The sequence below is a fragment of the Cajanus cajan genome, chromosome 9, assembly GCF_000230855.2.
Source record: "Cajanus cajan strain Asha chromosome 9, NIPB_CcT2T_4, whole genome shotgun sequence".
Taxonomy (NCBI): domain Eukaryota; kingdom Viridiplantae; phylum Streptophyta; class Magnoliopsida; order Fabales; family Fabaceae; genus Cajanus; species Cajanus cajan.
In genome coordinates, this window is record NC_138525.1 from 29,134,028 (window position 1) to 29,150,947 (window position 16,920).

Below are 16,920 nucleotides of genomic sequence, written 5' to 3' on the forward strand. Positions count from 1 at the left end.
TGTCACAATTTCTTATGAATAAAGGATAAAATAAAAAAAAATTATAATAATTGTTACAAGCACGAAATATTATAAAAAGATTTAATTTATGCCTTTTTGACTAGATTAAATAAAAAATTAATATGTTATTGTGCATTTGAAATAACTATAAAAATTTATAATAAAATAATTTTATTTAAAAAATATTTAGATTTAAGATTTAAATTTTTTTAAATATAAATATAATTTGATTTCATAATGATTTTGTTTTAATATAAATTTTCATAGAATATTTAGTATATAGTTTAAATTTACTTCCTCTTACTTAAGATACAAATCTTGTAACAATTTTCTTTGAAGTATGACTTCATCAACAGTGTTTGCACTTGTGTTTCAAGATGTTCAGATATTTGAAACTGAGTACAGTCTTGATTATTTGATGCAAATGCCATCAAGTGGAAGACTGATCAAATTGAATGAAGACATGAAACTTGTTTGATTTGTTGAATGAGATACATAGAAGGTTGATCAAAACTCAAAAGTGATAGGAAATGCATCACTCAAGTTCATTATTGTTGCCCAGTTAAATGTAAGGATGGGCGAAAGCAATATACTCCATATCCTTTGATATGTGATGAAGATGTGACATTCATGTTTCACAGATTTGCAGAAGACCCGAATGATATATTACTATATCTATTTGTTACTATTGACGATGTGGAGCCTCAAGAATTCCAAATGTGGAACATGGTCAGTTCATTTGAAAGACTATTGAAGATTAAATCCTGTTGGACTTTGGCCGACCTGCTGGGAAACTGATTATGTTGGTAGAAACTGATTATGTTGTTTGCATGACCCGCTGGGAGATTTACAGTAAGGCTAAATGAAATGTGGTACGATTATGACAAGTTCCAGAAAGTTCATATCTCTTGCTCGCATGACCCGCTAGGAGATTTACAGTAAGGCTAAATGTAATGTGGTGTGATTGCGACAAGTTTCCCAGCGGGTTGGCCAAAATTTAGCAGGATTAAAATAGAGATGGGCATTAGAGAACAACATAATCAGTTTCTGCCACTATTGATCTTTATTGTTGTATTAAATTTTAATAAATTTATTTACTTATATTTATAATGTTAATATTCAAGAAATTTAATTATTTGATGTTAGTTTCTGAGTTTTGGTATTTGATAAGTGAAAATCGAACAAAAAAAAATTATTTTTAGGCCAGAACGGCTCATTCCGGATTCAGAATGGCCCATTCTGGTTCCACATTTTATGTGCTGATTTTGAATCCGGAACGACCCATTCTAATCCATTCGTCATGTGTTATTTTTTAATCCGGAACGACCCATTCTGAAATTAGAACGGCCCGTTCTGAACATGAACAGTGTAGGGGCCCCTACTTGTTGTTGGTCAAAGGCTGTTAGAGCTGACATGGACGAGACTGATGCGCAGAAAGCAGTTGGAGCAGAAACCCCCCTACGCCATCTTCATTCTGGACGAGATTCTGATGCTAACATGGACGAGATTGAAGAGAAAGTGTGCAGAAAACTGTTGATGCAACTCTCCAAGCTCCATCTTCACACTATCTTGTCCCCTTACAATTTACATGTCCCCCTGCACCATATTTTTACTCAATCACGTGACAGAAATCACCTAAATCAGTAATATTTTTTATTTCATGTATTTTTAATTTTATTTATTTAATGATGGAGATTCATGGGCCAAGGGTTCAATCATTAGGGCTATGATCAGAAAGCCAGAGAAGGATTGGGCTAACACAAAGAAAAAGCTCATAGTGCTCTTTAGTTGGGTTGTGTACTAAAGTTCATTAGACTAGGTTAGCCCACTTAGGCTTGTATTTTTTGTTTGCGGGTCTTGTATTTTGACCAAGTAGATTAGGTTTATTTTGGGCCTTGTATTTTGGTCACTTAGTGTATAGAAAATTACATTTACATGAGAGATTGCATTTAGTGTAATTTGAAACACATTTAAGGTGTATTTGGAGCCATGTGACCGACTATGTGGGTGGTGCACATGGTGTGACTCAAATTCACCTCAAATGAGAATCAAATCACATTAAGATGCAAGCTCCACATGTGGCACATGGAAGGTCCCGAGAATCACATTAGGTTTATTATGTTTAATGGTTCTTATCAACCCTCATGCTTTTTGTTAATTTTTTATTTATTTTTAATATAGGCAGTAAATTAAATCCAATCCTCTAACAGTTACACAGACGATTACAATTTATCATGAATCACGTTATATCTGTTGCTCTAGTGGAAAAGTATCTTTTGCACTATTTAATATTGCTAAAGAGTTGCTTGATATTTTTTTGAACCTTACATTTGAAGGGAAACATTTTATAAAATATATTAGAAATTTAACCATGTACTTTCATTCACTTCACTTGGTGTTCATCTTGATCAAAATCTTGTGGCAAATGGATGTGGTATATATAGTTTTTGTGCTCAAGGTTCAATATATCACAATATTGGAGGATTCTATCCAATTGAGGGTTGTAGGTTATGTTTCTTGCAATTGTACATCTATGACACACAACATGAGTTACAAAATAGAATGCTTGAAAATCCTCAACTTCATCAATTTAGAGTTTATAAGTTGCAATAAATACTTCATTAGTGCAATCCTTTTGTACAAGTATTTAAACAACTTACACTATAATCAAATGTTTACGTATGTAGTCTACTCATTAAAAAGCGTCCTACTAATCAACCACAATACCATCTTCTAACCGCTTCACAAGTTGCACCAATTATTATTGGTGAAGATGCAAAATCAATGTTATGAGGATAAGATATCAATCTGGTCAGTCATGATAAAAATTTGGTGAAAATTCAATAAATAGTAGGATATTATGATCCCCTACAATATCCTTTATTATTACCTTTTGGGACATATGGGTGCGATTTCAACACCAAAAATCATAATGGACAAAATATCTCATGTTAAGAATATTATAGTTACATGTTTCAAGTGCATAACATTTTATTTTTACATGGAAATTTTAAAAATTGTACTATGAAGTGCTAAGTGATACCTTATTGTAGATATTGTTAGAAAAGAATGGCTCAATCCAAGAGGGAGGGTGAATTGGATTCTATGACACTTTAAAAATTTTCAGAGTTCTTAGGATCTTTATTTCAATTCAAACTTTTCTAATATGAATTTTCAAAGAAGTTCTTTAAAGACTTGTTAATGAAGAATGAATCCTATATGTTTTCTTGATTAATCTTTGATAAACTTCAAGGTTAAGAACAATCAATATGCAATACTTTGATTCAGTTTAAAAAAATGTTGTGCATACAAACATGTTAATAAAGAATACTCAAAGTAAAGGATAAGGATAAGAGAAGATTGCACAAGTCTTTTATCTTGTTTCAGCCACTCCACATGTGACCTACATCTAGTCCTCAATCATAACCTGATTAAGATTTGTTCCACTATCTTAATGAAGAAGGTTTACAAGCATACCACACATGCATACACTCCTACATTCAAGATAATCACTTTCTTGACCCCAAGAAAGCACCCCTTGTAGAAACTCACTACAAGAATTCCTTACCACTTGAGAAACCTACTCAAGATTTACAATTATTCACAAAGAATTAAAGGAACGAATTCACCTGGAAAATGAACAAATCAGATAGTGAACTCAGAAGCAAATCTTAATCTTTCTCTTTTCAAGAATGTGATGATGATGATCTTTTCTCAAAGCATTTCAAAAACGTTTTACTTCTTGGTTTCACAAAGAAAACACTCCAAGAAGGTCACAAAGACTTCACAATAACGTTTTTCTCTTTTTGATTTTCTGTTCTATCTTGTTCTGAAGTTTCAAAATGTAATAACTATTTATAACATTTTCAGAACCAGATAATCGATTATTTTAAAGGATAATCGATTATTTTGTTCTTCATGATTTCTGGAAATCAACCAAGAACAGATTAATTGATTATTTTGCAGGATAATCGATTATTCCAGAGAGTGATTCCTGGGATAATCGATTATTTCACAAATGATCGATTATTGCAGTAAGGCATCCTTTTTACATGTTGCTGGAATAATCGATTATATTTAATGATAATCGATTATTTTGAGTCAGTTTTCAAAAAATTTGTTTTATGTCTCAAAATAACTTCTCAAGTTTCTAACTCATCATCATACTCACTCTTAATAAGATTAGATAAAGATTAACCCATGCACAAAGCACACAATGCAAAATAAGCTCAACAAAACAATACAATTTATGAGCTACTCCTATTACACAACATAATAGTCATATTTTCTTCTTGACTTTGTTTTTGACTTGTTGATGTCCTTGGTCAGCTTTGATCCATACTTTGTTATCATCAAAACATTTATTCTCCAGGTCTAAGTTGATTCACCACTCCATGAATCTCAACAATCTCCCTTTTTTTGATGATGACAAACCATACAAGCCATTTTGTTTTGCAAACCAATATTTCCCTGCAAAACAAGCTCAAAACCTTTCTCCCCCTTTGAACATCATCAAAAAACAAACCAAAATGTGTTTGTCCAAATTTAACATGTATGAACTTATGCACAGTACTCATTTGCTCATAATCAATGCCACAAGACTGATTTAATACTAAGCAACACAAGCATTGTTCCAATCAATTAATACCAACATTTTGTGATCTTTAATCACAATATCTAAACCATAAGCATCATATCATCAGAAAAAACATCAAATTGTCAGCCAAAATCGCATAATGCAGTACATTATCACATTTCAATGTCCAAAGCATTATCAAATATACCAGCAAACACCAACTACCACATACTAATGTTCAAAAACAAAACATTGCACAATCAATCATCCAAAACAAAATTATCAAATCATTCCAAACACAATATAGCAACAATAAAACTTCGCATTGCATCAGAATATAAATTGTTCAACAAAATAAACCAAGATAATTGCTCGAAAATTAAACGAATTACAACCCAATTGAAAAACAGAAATTTAAACTAATTTCTTAAAACAAAAAAAAAAGAACACTAAAGCACTAAAATCACTCCAAGTCTTCAGGCATCCCAAGTTGAGCCTTAATTCGGTTAATCTCATGATCAAGGTTATCAAACCGATCAAGAATACCCGAATAAATTGATTCGTGCCTCCTAGACATCTTCATTACCGCATCTAACTTGTTAATCATAATTTGCTCAAATGGAGAGAATGCTTTAGGCTCCGATTCTTGTTCTCTTTCAGGTTCAACTTCTACTTGTGGTGGCTGGTCTTCATCATGAGATGGAACGCCATCTTCATCAGTTGCAGGTTCAGGAGTCAGAGGGACATCTCCCTTGAATACCCATTTATCTTCCTGTTTCAACATCCCCATGTGATGCAAGGAAGATTTCTCAATTTTGTTCAAGGCATGGAGAATTATCTTTTTCTCCCCTTTCAGATCCACACCTGCTTTCTCAAAAATTCTAGACAATGATAAAGCATATGGTATTGGACCATTCTCCTTCCTCCTAGCCTTCCACATACAGTCATTCACCACAGACACCCAATCAACTTTAATCTTTTTCTTGATTACATGCATCAACAAAATGTCATCCCTTGACATTTGAGCATGATTATGCAACCGAGGCTTAATCATCCAAGCTATTATAAATGAAATTAAGCGTGAATTTTTCTTTATACCTCCGGCCAGAAATTTTGTATAGTTGGTGGTCTCTGGGTTCCTCTGACAGTCACTGAAAGTTGTCTGCTCCTCAAAATCTCCAAAGTTGAAGGGTTGGGGCTTTGTACTCCCATCTCCGCTTTGCCCTTTACCACCAATTGCATTATCCCTTCATTGCTTGAGTAAAAGCATAAGAACAACCTTATAAGCTTAGGGTAATAGGGTTCTTCTAGTTCCAAGAACTTCCCAAGTTCCTGGTGTTCCAAGAGAGTATGAAAGTTAAACCCCTCATTCTTGAACCATTCCAGCTTCAAGGTCTTGGGAGGGATGATTCTTCTATCCGTATACCATTCAAAATAGTACTCTTGGGTTTTCTCATCAGCAAACCATTTTGAGATGAGTTGCTCTATGGGTAGAGGATGTTTGCTCCCCCTCACTTCTAGCTTCTTTAGCCTTTTGGAAGATGAAGCAATTGTTGGGTTAAAAATTGGTTCTTTGGTGGAGATGAAGAAGATGAAGAAGATGAATGTTCTAGGGTTTGAGTGTTGAGAGAATGTGGGTTTATGAAAATAAGAGGGTTTGGAAGTTATAGAAGCCCTAGTGATGGAAATCTAATTCCCAGTGATCCCTTTGGAAGAGGTAAAACCAAGAAGGGTGAAGGTTGATCCAAGGAGGCTCACCCTTGAAGACCATTGGGCCTTTAATTAGGTCCATGGTTAGGAGGCTAGAGGAGGCTTCTACAAAGGAGGTGCTTCTTAGACCTATGCTCAATATGAGTATTGAGTATGATTCCTCTTTTTAGTCTCATAGTCTCTATTGTAAATACATTGTATAGTTTGATTTCTTGTACCTTGTATATAGTAGATACTTGTATAGGTGTATTTTTGCCTTTGTATTTGAGAGGCACTTTATTTCCTTTTATTAGCTATTGTATATTGTTTCTAGGGTAGGTTACTTGGGCACTTTGACTCCATTTAACCTAACCTAGAAATACACTCTTTTCTTAGTTTTCTAGTAGTAGGATTGGGAGTGGCATTAGCAAGCTAAAGAGTGTAACTAGCAAGCTAGAGAGTGTTACTAGCAATTGGGCCTAGAGGTGGGCCTAGGCAAATTTTTACATATTGGACTCATTTTACTCCTAATTTTTTATAGATTTGATTTAGCTAGGTTCCATTCACATTGGATGAACCTAACTAAACCAAATCAACATTTTCAAAACCGGTTGGAGTAAAATAAAGTCCAAAGAGCCGCCCACCTTGGTTTGTGTTCACATTGGCTGAATTGTTTGTCTCCTCTCAAGCTTAGAAGCTTGAAGCACAAGCTTCTCCTTAGGTTGCTTACCAAGCAAGCTAAGTGAGTAGCTTGCTCTCCAAGCCTCTAGACCATGGGTGGTTAGCTAGACCTTACCATGGTTCCTAGTGAACCATGGTTAAGACTAGCTTGCTCTCCAAGCTTCCTACTCCTATATACTTGTTTTCCTTTCATTGTAAGACACTTTTTGAGATATTGAGAATTATTTTCTGAAGATTACTCAGATTTCTCTCTTCATCAAGGAGTGGCATCTCTTGGTAGAGTTCTCCACCAAACCGTGGTGGTTCTAAGGTCTCTTCCTCCATTGGAGACCTTAGCAAAGCTCAGGAAGAATCAAGAAGCCGAAGATCTAGGGAGGAACTTGAAGAAGATTCACATTAATCCGGATTCTCCAACAAGTTTTCCATCACCTAGCACTGATTTTGGGTAGAGGAGAGGTTCCACAAATGAAGAGTAGTGGAAATTTGAAGGTTGGCGCGAATAAAACCGTTCAAAAACCGTCTAGAAATCCAAGGGTCACGCAAATAATCGATTATCTATACAAATAATCGATTATTTGTATCAGTAAAATCCTTTTAAAAACCCTTTCTGTACTAAATAATCGATTATTTTTGGAATAATCAATTATTCCAGAGGGTCATTTCCTCTAACTTTCCCAGATAATCGATTATTTCCCAAATAATCGATTATTCAAGAGACTCTTTGTATTCTTGCTTCCCACATAATCGATTATTGCCCAAATAATTGATTATTCCAGAGACTTCTGGAATTCCTCTTCTCCCAGATAATCGATTATTGCCCAAATAATCGATTATTCTCCTAGGCTTACTTACAATAATCGATTAAATTTTAAAATAATCGATTATTCCAGAGAAGTTTTGCTTCTTTTATTTCTAACTTTTTAAACCATTCCTAAACCATTTCAATTCTTAAACTTCTCTCTTTTATGCATCATACATCAATGTTTTACACATAAATCAACCAATTTTTCAATCAAACAATCCATCACAATCAATTCAAACAAGACTCATTGATTATTCCTAGTTCAATTCTCAATTGATTAAATCTTTCTCTTGGTAGAGGTTTTGTAAATATGTCAACTAATTGCTTACTAGTTTCAACAAACTCAACAACACAATCATTTTTCTGAACATGATCTCTTAAAAAGTGGTGTCTTATCTCTATATGTTTTGTCCTAGAGTGCAAAATTGGATTTTTGGTTAGATTTATTGCACTTGTATTATCACATCTCAAAGGAATTTTATTCAGCTCAGTTCCATAATCTCTTAGTTGTTGTTTCATCCAAAGAATTTGAGCACAACAACTCCCGGCAGCTATATATTCAGCCTCAGCTGTACTTAAAGCAACACAAGCTTGCTTTTTGCTATGCCATGAGACTAGTGCACTTCCTAGTAGGTGACAAGTACCACTTGTGCTTTTTCTATCAAGTCTACACCCAGCATAGTCTGAATTTGAGTAGCCTATCAGACTTAGTGATACCCCTTTTGGATACCACAAACCTACATTAGTTGTTCCCTTCAGATATTTAAGAATTCTCTTTACAGATTTCATGTGAGTTTCTTTTGGATTTGCCTAAAATCTTGCACACAAGCACACATAAAACATTATATCAGGCCTATTAGCTATCAAATATAAAAGTGACCCAATGTACCTCTATATTTTGAGTTGTCAACAACCATGCCTTTCTCATCCAAGTCAAGATTGCATGTGTTTGATATTGGTGTTGCAGCCTCCTTACACCCTTCCATACCAAACTTCTTAAATAGTTCATTGCAATACTTGCTTTGAGTTATGAAGATTTCATCACTCATTTGTTTGATTTGCAACCCCAAGAAGAATGTAAGCTCTCCCATCATTGACATTTCAAATTCACCTTGCATGGTCTTAGCAAATTCTTTGCATAGAGAGGCATTAGTAGATCCAAAAACAATGTCATCCACATAAATTTGAACATATATTGTATCCTTTTAAAACTTCTTTACAAACAGTTTATTATCTACTTTCCCTCTTACATAGTCATTCTCAATCAAAAATTTTCTCAGCCTGTCATACCATGATCTTTGAGCTTGTTTCAAACCATAGAGTGCCTTTTTAAGTTTGTACACATGATTAGGATACTTAAAATCAACAAAACCTGGTGGTTGCTCCACATACACTTCTTCTTGTATCAAACCATTAAGAAAAGCACTTTTCACATCCATTTGATAAAGCTTGAAATTCATTATACAAGCATAAGCAAGAAGTAATCTAATGGCTTCAATCCTTGCTAAAGGGGCAAAAGTCTCATCATAATCAATTTCCTCTTCTTGATTATACCCCTTAGCCACTAACCTTGCCTTATTTCTTATAATAATTCTTGATTCATCAAGCTTATTTCTAAAAACCCACTTGGTTCCTATAATTGGATAATCAGTTGGTAATGGCACTAAATCCCATACTTCATTTCTTTCAAACTGATTTAGTTCCTCTTGCATAGCCATTAACCAATGTTCATCTTGTAGTGCTTCATCTATAGTCTTAGGTTCAACTTGTGAAACAAAAGCCATAGCATTACAAATATTCTTGATGGCTCTTCAAGTTGACACTCCATTACCAATATTTCCAATTATATTTTCCATTGATAAGTCCCTAGAAGTTTTCCATTCCTTAGGCAATTGTTCACTTGTATTCTCAGTGGTTTCATTTGATTCACTCTTTTTAGGCTTTTCATTAGGTTCACTTTCTAATGGAGGTTGATCAAGCAAATCAGTCAAGTCTTCTATTTCAGTTTGCTTTGTCTCTTGTTTATTAGTCTCATCAAACACAACATGAACTGATTCTTCAACAATTAGAGTTCTCTTGTTATATACTCTATAGGCTTTGCTATTTATAGAATATCCTAAAAAGATTGCCTCATCAGCTTTTGCATCAAATTTTCCAAGTTTCTCTTTGTCATTGTTCAACACAAAACACTTACACCCAAATACTCTAAAGTATGAAATATTAGGCTTCCTCCCATTATAAATTTCATAGGGTGTTTTCTTTAGTATGGGCTGGATCAGAACTTTGTTTAACACATGACAAGCAGTGTTAATAGCATCAGCCCAAAAATATTTTGGTAATTGGGTCTCATTCAACATAGTCCTTGCTAATTCCTCAAGAGACCTATTTTTCCTTTCAACAACCTTATTTTTTTGGGGTGTCCTAGGTGCTGAAAAATTATGATTAATACCATGCTCCTCACAGAATTTTTGGAACATTATGTTTTGGAATTCACCTTCATGGTCACTTCTAATTGAGGTGATGTTTGTGTTCTTTTCATTTTGAACAAGCTTGGAAAATTTATTAAAAGCATGAAAAGCTTCACCTTTGTTTGCAAGAAACATAACCCATGTGAATCTTGAATAGTCATCTACAATAACTAACCCATAGTAGTTCCCACCTAGACTCATGGTTCTTGAAAGACCATACAAATCCATGTGAATTAATTGTAAAGGTCTAGCAGTTGAAATCTGATTTTTGCTTTTAAAACTAGCCTTCACTTGCTTGCCCTTTTGAGGAGCATCACATAATTTGTCCTTGCTAAACTTGAGTTTAGATAATCCTATCACTAACTCCTTTCTACTAAGTTTGTTTAAGTGATCCATGTGAATATGTGCAGCTCTCCTATGCCAAAGCCAAATGTTGTCTTCTTTGGTTATTAAGCACTTGGTGTTGGAAATTGCTATTGAGTGTTCTAAGTCAAGCATGTATATGTTGTTAATTCTTTTTCCAATGAATCTAATTTCTTTTGTCTTTTTATCACAGATTAAGTAACAAGTATTATCAAACTCAATTTTAAAACCTTTATCACTAAGTTGACTTATACTCAGCAAATTATGTTTCAGCCCTTCAACAAGCAATACTGATGGAATCATGCTTTGGAGTGCAAGAGGTGACATACTCAAAGAACCAAGAGGAGTTGGCTAGACATGAAGGTTTGGGCCAGTCAGGGCCCAATGGGCCTGATGGGCCTGGGAAGGCCCAAGTTGAACTTTTCATGGGCCATATTTTGTTATAGCTATTTTCATATGTTTTGTATACATCATGTTAGTATAGGTATCATATATTTTGGTCTTGTATTTTGGACCACATAGAGTAGCATTTTAGGTTTTAGGCTAGTTGGGCCTAGTTTTGGGCTTCATGGGCCTTTGGGCTTTTGGTACCCAATATTGGGCTCATTTTCATTCTTGTAATTTTTCCTTTCCATTGTATTTGTTTGACCATTGTATTTAGGTCATTAGATTAGGAAAATACAAGAAATACTAAAGTAGGTTAACTAGGTTAAATTAGGTTTAATTTGGAAGCCATTTAAGTTACATTTGAGTCACATGTTTTGCACCAATTGGTGGCTGAACATGTGACACTCAAATTAACCCTAAATGACTCTCAAATCAGACCTAGATGCACATTAGGTACCTAAACTCACAGCCACACCCATGTGCACCAAAATTTGAATTCAAATTTTAGGCGCCAACTTGTGTAGTTTAGTCTAGGTGCCAAAACCGTCCCTACTTAAGTGTTTCTCCTACACATTGTAAAATTTTTTGAATATATGAGAATTACTGAACAAATACTTCAGCCAATTCCCTCAAGAGTCACCGAAAATTCCAAGAGAGAAAACCTAAGAGAATGCCTTCAAAAACCTTAGGAAAACCTAGTTTTCCTTCCCTTTGAAGTGTGCAATCCTTTGAGTTCATGAGCTTGGATGCTTCCTTCTTTCATTTCCGCAGATTGTTCTTCATCTTCACGAGTCTTCAAGTGTGTTTCTATCTCCATTGAAGAAGATCCGAGCCTAGGAGGAGTTTAGGAAGAGTTTGAGCTTCACTCCTACTACTCACCTCCATCAATTTTGGTATCAAGAGCAAGGTTCTTCAAGGAGATAAGTGCTTCATCTTTTTGTGTCCGAATTTGTGTTGTTCATTGTGTTCTTCTTGTCTTCTTTGAGTTTCTATTCGGATCTAAGTGTTTTGAATCAATTTTGTTCCATAGATCCATTGTTGATTGTTCTTGATTTTCTTCCACAATCAATGTTTTAGGAACTATTTGCTTGTGCTTATTTTGAGTTTATTTTGAGTCTCTCCATTCCTTGTATGTGTCCGTGATTGGACCTCATGCATTGCATTTAGATTTTGGTTTTGAATCTATGTTTTGTCTTAGAAGTTTGTGTTTAGTCTTTATATGTTGCAAATTCCTTGAATAGCATGTTTAACCTAGTTTTATTTTGAACTTTGTGTCTACATATTGCTCTCGGTTTTGCTTCTCTTTTGCCTACCTATATGTGCTTTTTCTTTTACCTTATTGTGTTCATGATTTGCTATTAGTCCTAGCAAGTTTCCTTAGAGTTAGGTTTCCATTGTGTTCTTAAAGTTTTCAAATCACTTTCCATTGAAAAATCTTATAAAAATATTTATGATTCAAAATTTCAAGTACTTCTAGTGCATTATCTTTGGATTCAAATTTTAAAAAAAATATATACATTAAGGCTGGAAAAACAGAGTTAAAACAGAGCCTAAAGTGTTCAAAAGATCAAAAGAAAAGAGTTCATAAGGAATCCAAATCAAAACCTAAAGACTAGTGCACTAGTTTCTCAAGTTTACTTGAATTTTGACCTAATTTTTGGCTAACTTGTAGTCTCGGTTTCTATAGCTTGGAATCTTAGAAAAATTTGAAACAAAAGGCAAATATACTCTCTGGACTCTTAACTTGAATATAGAAAAAGAAAGAATTAAAAAAAAAATTAGAGAAAGCATTTTAAAGTGAAAAAGCCGAGAGGTGTACATTGGTGAAAAATCACTTGATTCCTTGTTATTGTTTTGACTACTACTTGTGCTATACTTATCCAATTGCTTTCAAATTTTTTTTGTTTTGTTCATCTACTCTAGTACCTATCTAGGAACATTCCTAACTGAGTGCTAGCTTTATTTGGAGTCTTATTTTCCAGTTTTACTTGTTGAACCTCTTTGAGTCTTGTCATATATACATATTACTCTTAACTTTTGGTATAAGCTTTTCAAATTGTGCTTCTATTGCTTGTCTAGTTTTCTTTCAATAATTTCCCTGTGCTGGAAGTGGCCTCAAATCCTTGCTCAAGGATCAAGCATTGCTCAACAAAGAGTAGGAAAAGTTTGGACACTAAGACCTAAAAATTTGACCTAAATTAGTGACCAAAACTTCTCCTAAACTTCCTTCACTTGAGTGACCTTTCCTTTCACCTTGTGAGGCAGCCACCATTAACCTCTTTGTTGTGTTTCTTTTGCAGGTCCAGTAGCATCATTTTGAAGGATTAGTGGCGGATTAAGACACTTAAACAAGTGTTAGAAAAGTTGAACACAAAACCGTCACTAATTGGTCACCAAAACCGCCATTTATTGCTTTCTAGGCTAGTTTAAATTTTGCAATCTCTCTTGTATTTTAAAATCAATTTGTAAATCTTGGAAGGAGTATTAAGAAGCTGGTCAGGTATATCTAACTCCTTGTTAGCATTCTCACGTGTAGTACTAGTGGAAGTGGCTTGAAAATTTCATATGTTTCAAGCTTCCACCTAGGGCAAACCGACTAGTTGATTATCATTGCTTCCTTCAAGTGTTTGAACTTTAATTGTGTTTACTTAGTTGCTTAAATTCGTCTAGACTTGTGTAGATTTACTTGCTCACGTTTATTTTAGTCTCAAAAACAAACAAATTGTGAAAAAGCATTCAAAATTTTTGTGAAAAGTTTTGGGGAATTGGAAGTACCACAAAGGAGTTTAGTGATTTCCACTTGAAAAGGCTTGGTTATTAAGTGGCTCTTTGTAGCTCACCTCCCTTGATAGTGCAACTTGTACACTTAGACTTCCAAGTGCTATTTTCATTACTATAAAATCCCAAAAACATTTTATAACTTTTTGCATAGCATATAACATCTTATTGCTTAATCATGAGTCAACATTCTCAAAGTAGTAGTGACTTTGAATCTCCTAAAAGTTTTAAAAGAATTGTCAAGGAGGTTGAGGCACTAAAACTTTGGAAGCATGATGAAATACTTCAAAAACAAAAAGAAAAACTTGAAAAGGAAGTACAAATCATGGCTTTAGAACAAGAGATTCAAAAGATTAAGCAACGAGAAGAAAAACTTTTGAAAAGATTGAATAAAAATAAAAGTCCAAAAGATTCTTCTAGGAGCTCAACCAAGAGCTCCAATGATTCTCAAAATCAAGATAATGATGGTAGTATACAAATGGATGCTTACTATCAACCCCCACCTAGGAGAGTCATTAAAGAACACAAAGTGAGGGAATCAAGGATTGATCTCCCTTACTTTCATGGAAAAGAAGATGTGGATGCCTACTTGGATTGGGAAATGAAAGTGGAGCAAATCTTCACTTGTCACCAAGTAGGTGAAGAAAGAAAAGTTCCCTTGGCCACCTTAGCTTTCCAAGGACAAGCTATGTATTGGTGGACATCCTTAGAAAGAGAGAGAAGACTTCACAATGACCCTCCAATCACTTATTGGAATGAGTTGAGGAGTGCTATGAGAAGAAGGCACATACCTTCTTATTATAGTAGGGAGCTTATGGATAAGCTCCAAAGACTCCAACAAAAGAATATGAGTGTTGAGGAGTATAGACAAAAGATGGAGTTGTATCTCATGAGGGCTGGCATAAGGGAAGAGGAAAGATTGACCATCGCTAGGTTTTTAAGTGGTCTAAATTTTGATATAAGAGATAGAGTTGAGTTACTCCCTTATAGGGACCTTGATGATTTGGTCCAACTTTGTATAAGGGTGGAACAACAAAATTTAAGAAAAAATTCTTTAAAAGGAAAAACTCAAGCTAACTCTTATATCAAGAATGACTACAAGAGGGAGGGTCAATATGACTCTTCTAAAAGCTCTAGTAAGGGTCAAGAAAAAGAAAAAGAAAATGAAAGTGATAAAAATAAAAATGTTGTCACTTCCAGTAGTAAAACTAGTGACATCAAATGTTTTAAATGTCTTGGGAGAGGCCATATAGCTTCTCAATGTCCAACTAAAAAGGTCATGATTTTGAGAGGACAAGACATTTATAGTAGCCTTGATGAATCTAGTTCTACCACTTCAAGTGATAGTGAGACTAGTAAGGAAGACCCTCAAATTGAAAAGCTATATCCTGTTGATGGTGATCTTCTTATGGTCAAAAGGCTTCTTGGAAGTCAACCTTGTCCCACTTCACTATCACAAAGAGAGAACATCTTTCACACAAGATGTTTAGTTTCTAAAAAAACTTGTTCTCTCATTGTTGATAGTGGATCATGTTCTAATTGTTGTAGTACAAGGTTGGTTAACAAGTTAGCCCTTACCACCATTCCTCACCCTCACCCTTATAAACTTCATTGGCTCAATGAAGGTGAGGAATTGGAGGTGAATCAACAAGTGAAGGTCAAGTTTTCTATAGGGGATTATAAAGACAAAGTTTTATGTGATGTGATCCCTATGGAAGCTTGTCATATTTTGCTTGGTAGGCCATGGCAATTTGATAAACAAACCATACATGATGGCCTTACTAACAAAATAACCTTCACTCATAAAAATAAGAAATTGTTTTTAATCCTTTAACACCACCCCAAGTGTTTGAGGATCAAAAGCAAATGAAAAGAAAAAGAAATAAAGAAAGAAAAGAAGGAAAGAGTGTGGAAGAAGGGGATTCCACTAAAACCTTTGTGACCAAGGAGAGTTATTTTATGACCAAGCAAGATTTGAAAAGAACTCTCTTTATTCATAAAAGTCTTGACTCTTATCCTAATGCTGCCACTTATCTTAAAGTTGAGAATGAGGAACAAAATGAATTTCAAGTAAAGAATTCTTCTCAACTTCGAGATATAGTGAAGAAGAAGTGGACTATACCTAGTGTTACTCCTTACACTACTTCCTTGAAGGTGCACAAGGAAGGAAGTATTTCTTTGGATTTCATAAAGCACCCAATTTTTGGTTTACATTGTTTAGTAGATATAACTTGTAATAATCTATATTCTATGTTTGATCTTATGGGAAGTTCTTATTTTTTTGAACTTAATATGTTTCCTTCCCTACAAGACAAAAATAGATTATATGACTATGAGTATCTAATAAACAATCAAATCCAAAATTGTTTAGGACGTTTTTTAGTAGTATTTTCTTTATATTTTAGGAAAAGCCTAGGATACCATTTAGGGTACTTTAGGCAAGATATTGTAGTGTTTAAAAATCAGTCTTTTCATTGTCTTAGTCATAGTGTTCTTACATTTTTAGTTTTTACTTCTAGGTTATGCTTAGAAGAGGAACCTATTTCTAGAAAGTCTAATATTTTATCTTTCTTTGTTAGGTTAGATACTAGGACTCCTCTTAGGATCCATGATCTTTTCTCTTACAATGTTACCTCTTATTCCTTGCATGTTTTATATGTAGGTGTTAATTTTTCTTCTTCCATTCATCCTCGAGATTTGAGGACAAATCCTTTTCAAGAGGGAGGGGATGATGGAATCATGCTTTGGAGTGCAAGAGGTGACATACTCAAAGAACCAAGAGGAGTTGGCTAGACATGAAGGTTTGAGCCAGTCAGGGCCCAATGGGCCTGATGGGCTTGGGAAGGCCCAAGTTGAACTTTTCATGGGCCATATTTTGTTATAGCTATTTTCATATGTTTTGTATACATCATGTTAGTATAGGTAAAATATATTTTGGTCTTGTATTCTGGACCACATAGAGTAGCATTTTAGGTTTTAGGCTAGTTGGGCCTAGTTTTGGGCTTCATGGGCCTTTGGGCTTTTGGTACCCAATATTGGGCTCATTTTCATTCTTGTAATTTTTCCTTTCCATTGTAGTTGTTTGACCATTGTATTTAGGTCATTAGATTAGGAAAATACAAGAAATACTAAAGTAGGTTAACTAGGTTAAATTAGGTTTAATTTGGAAGCCATTT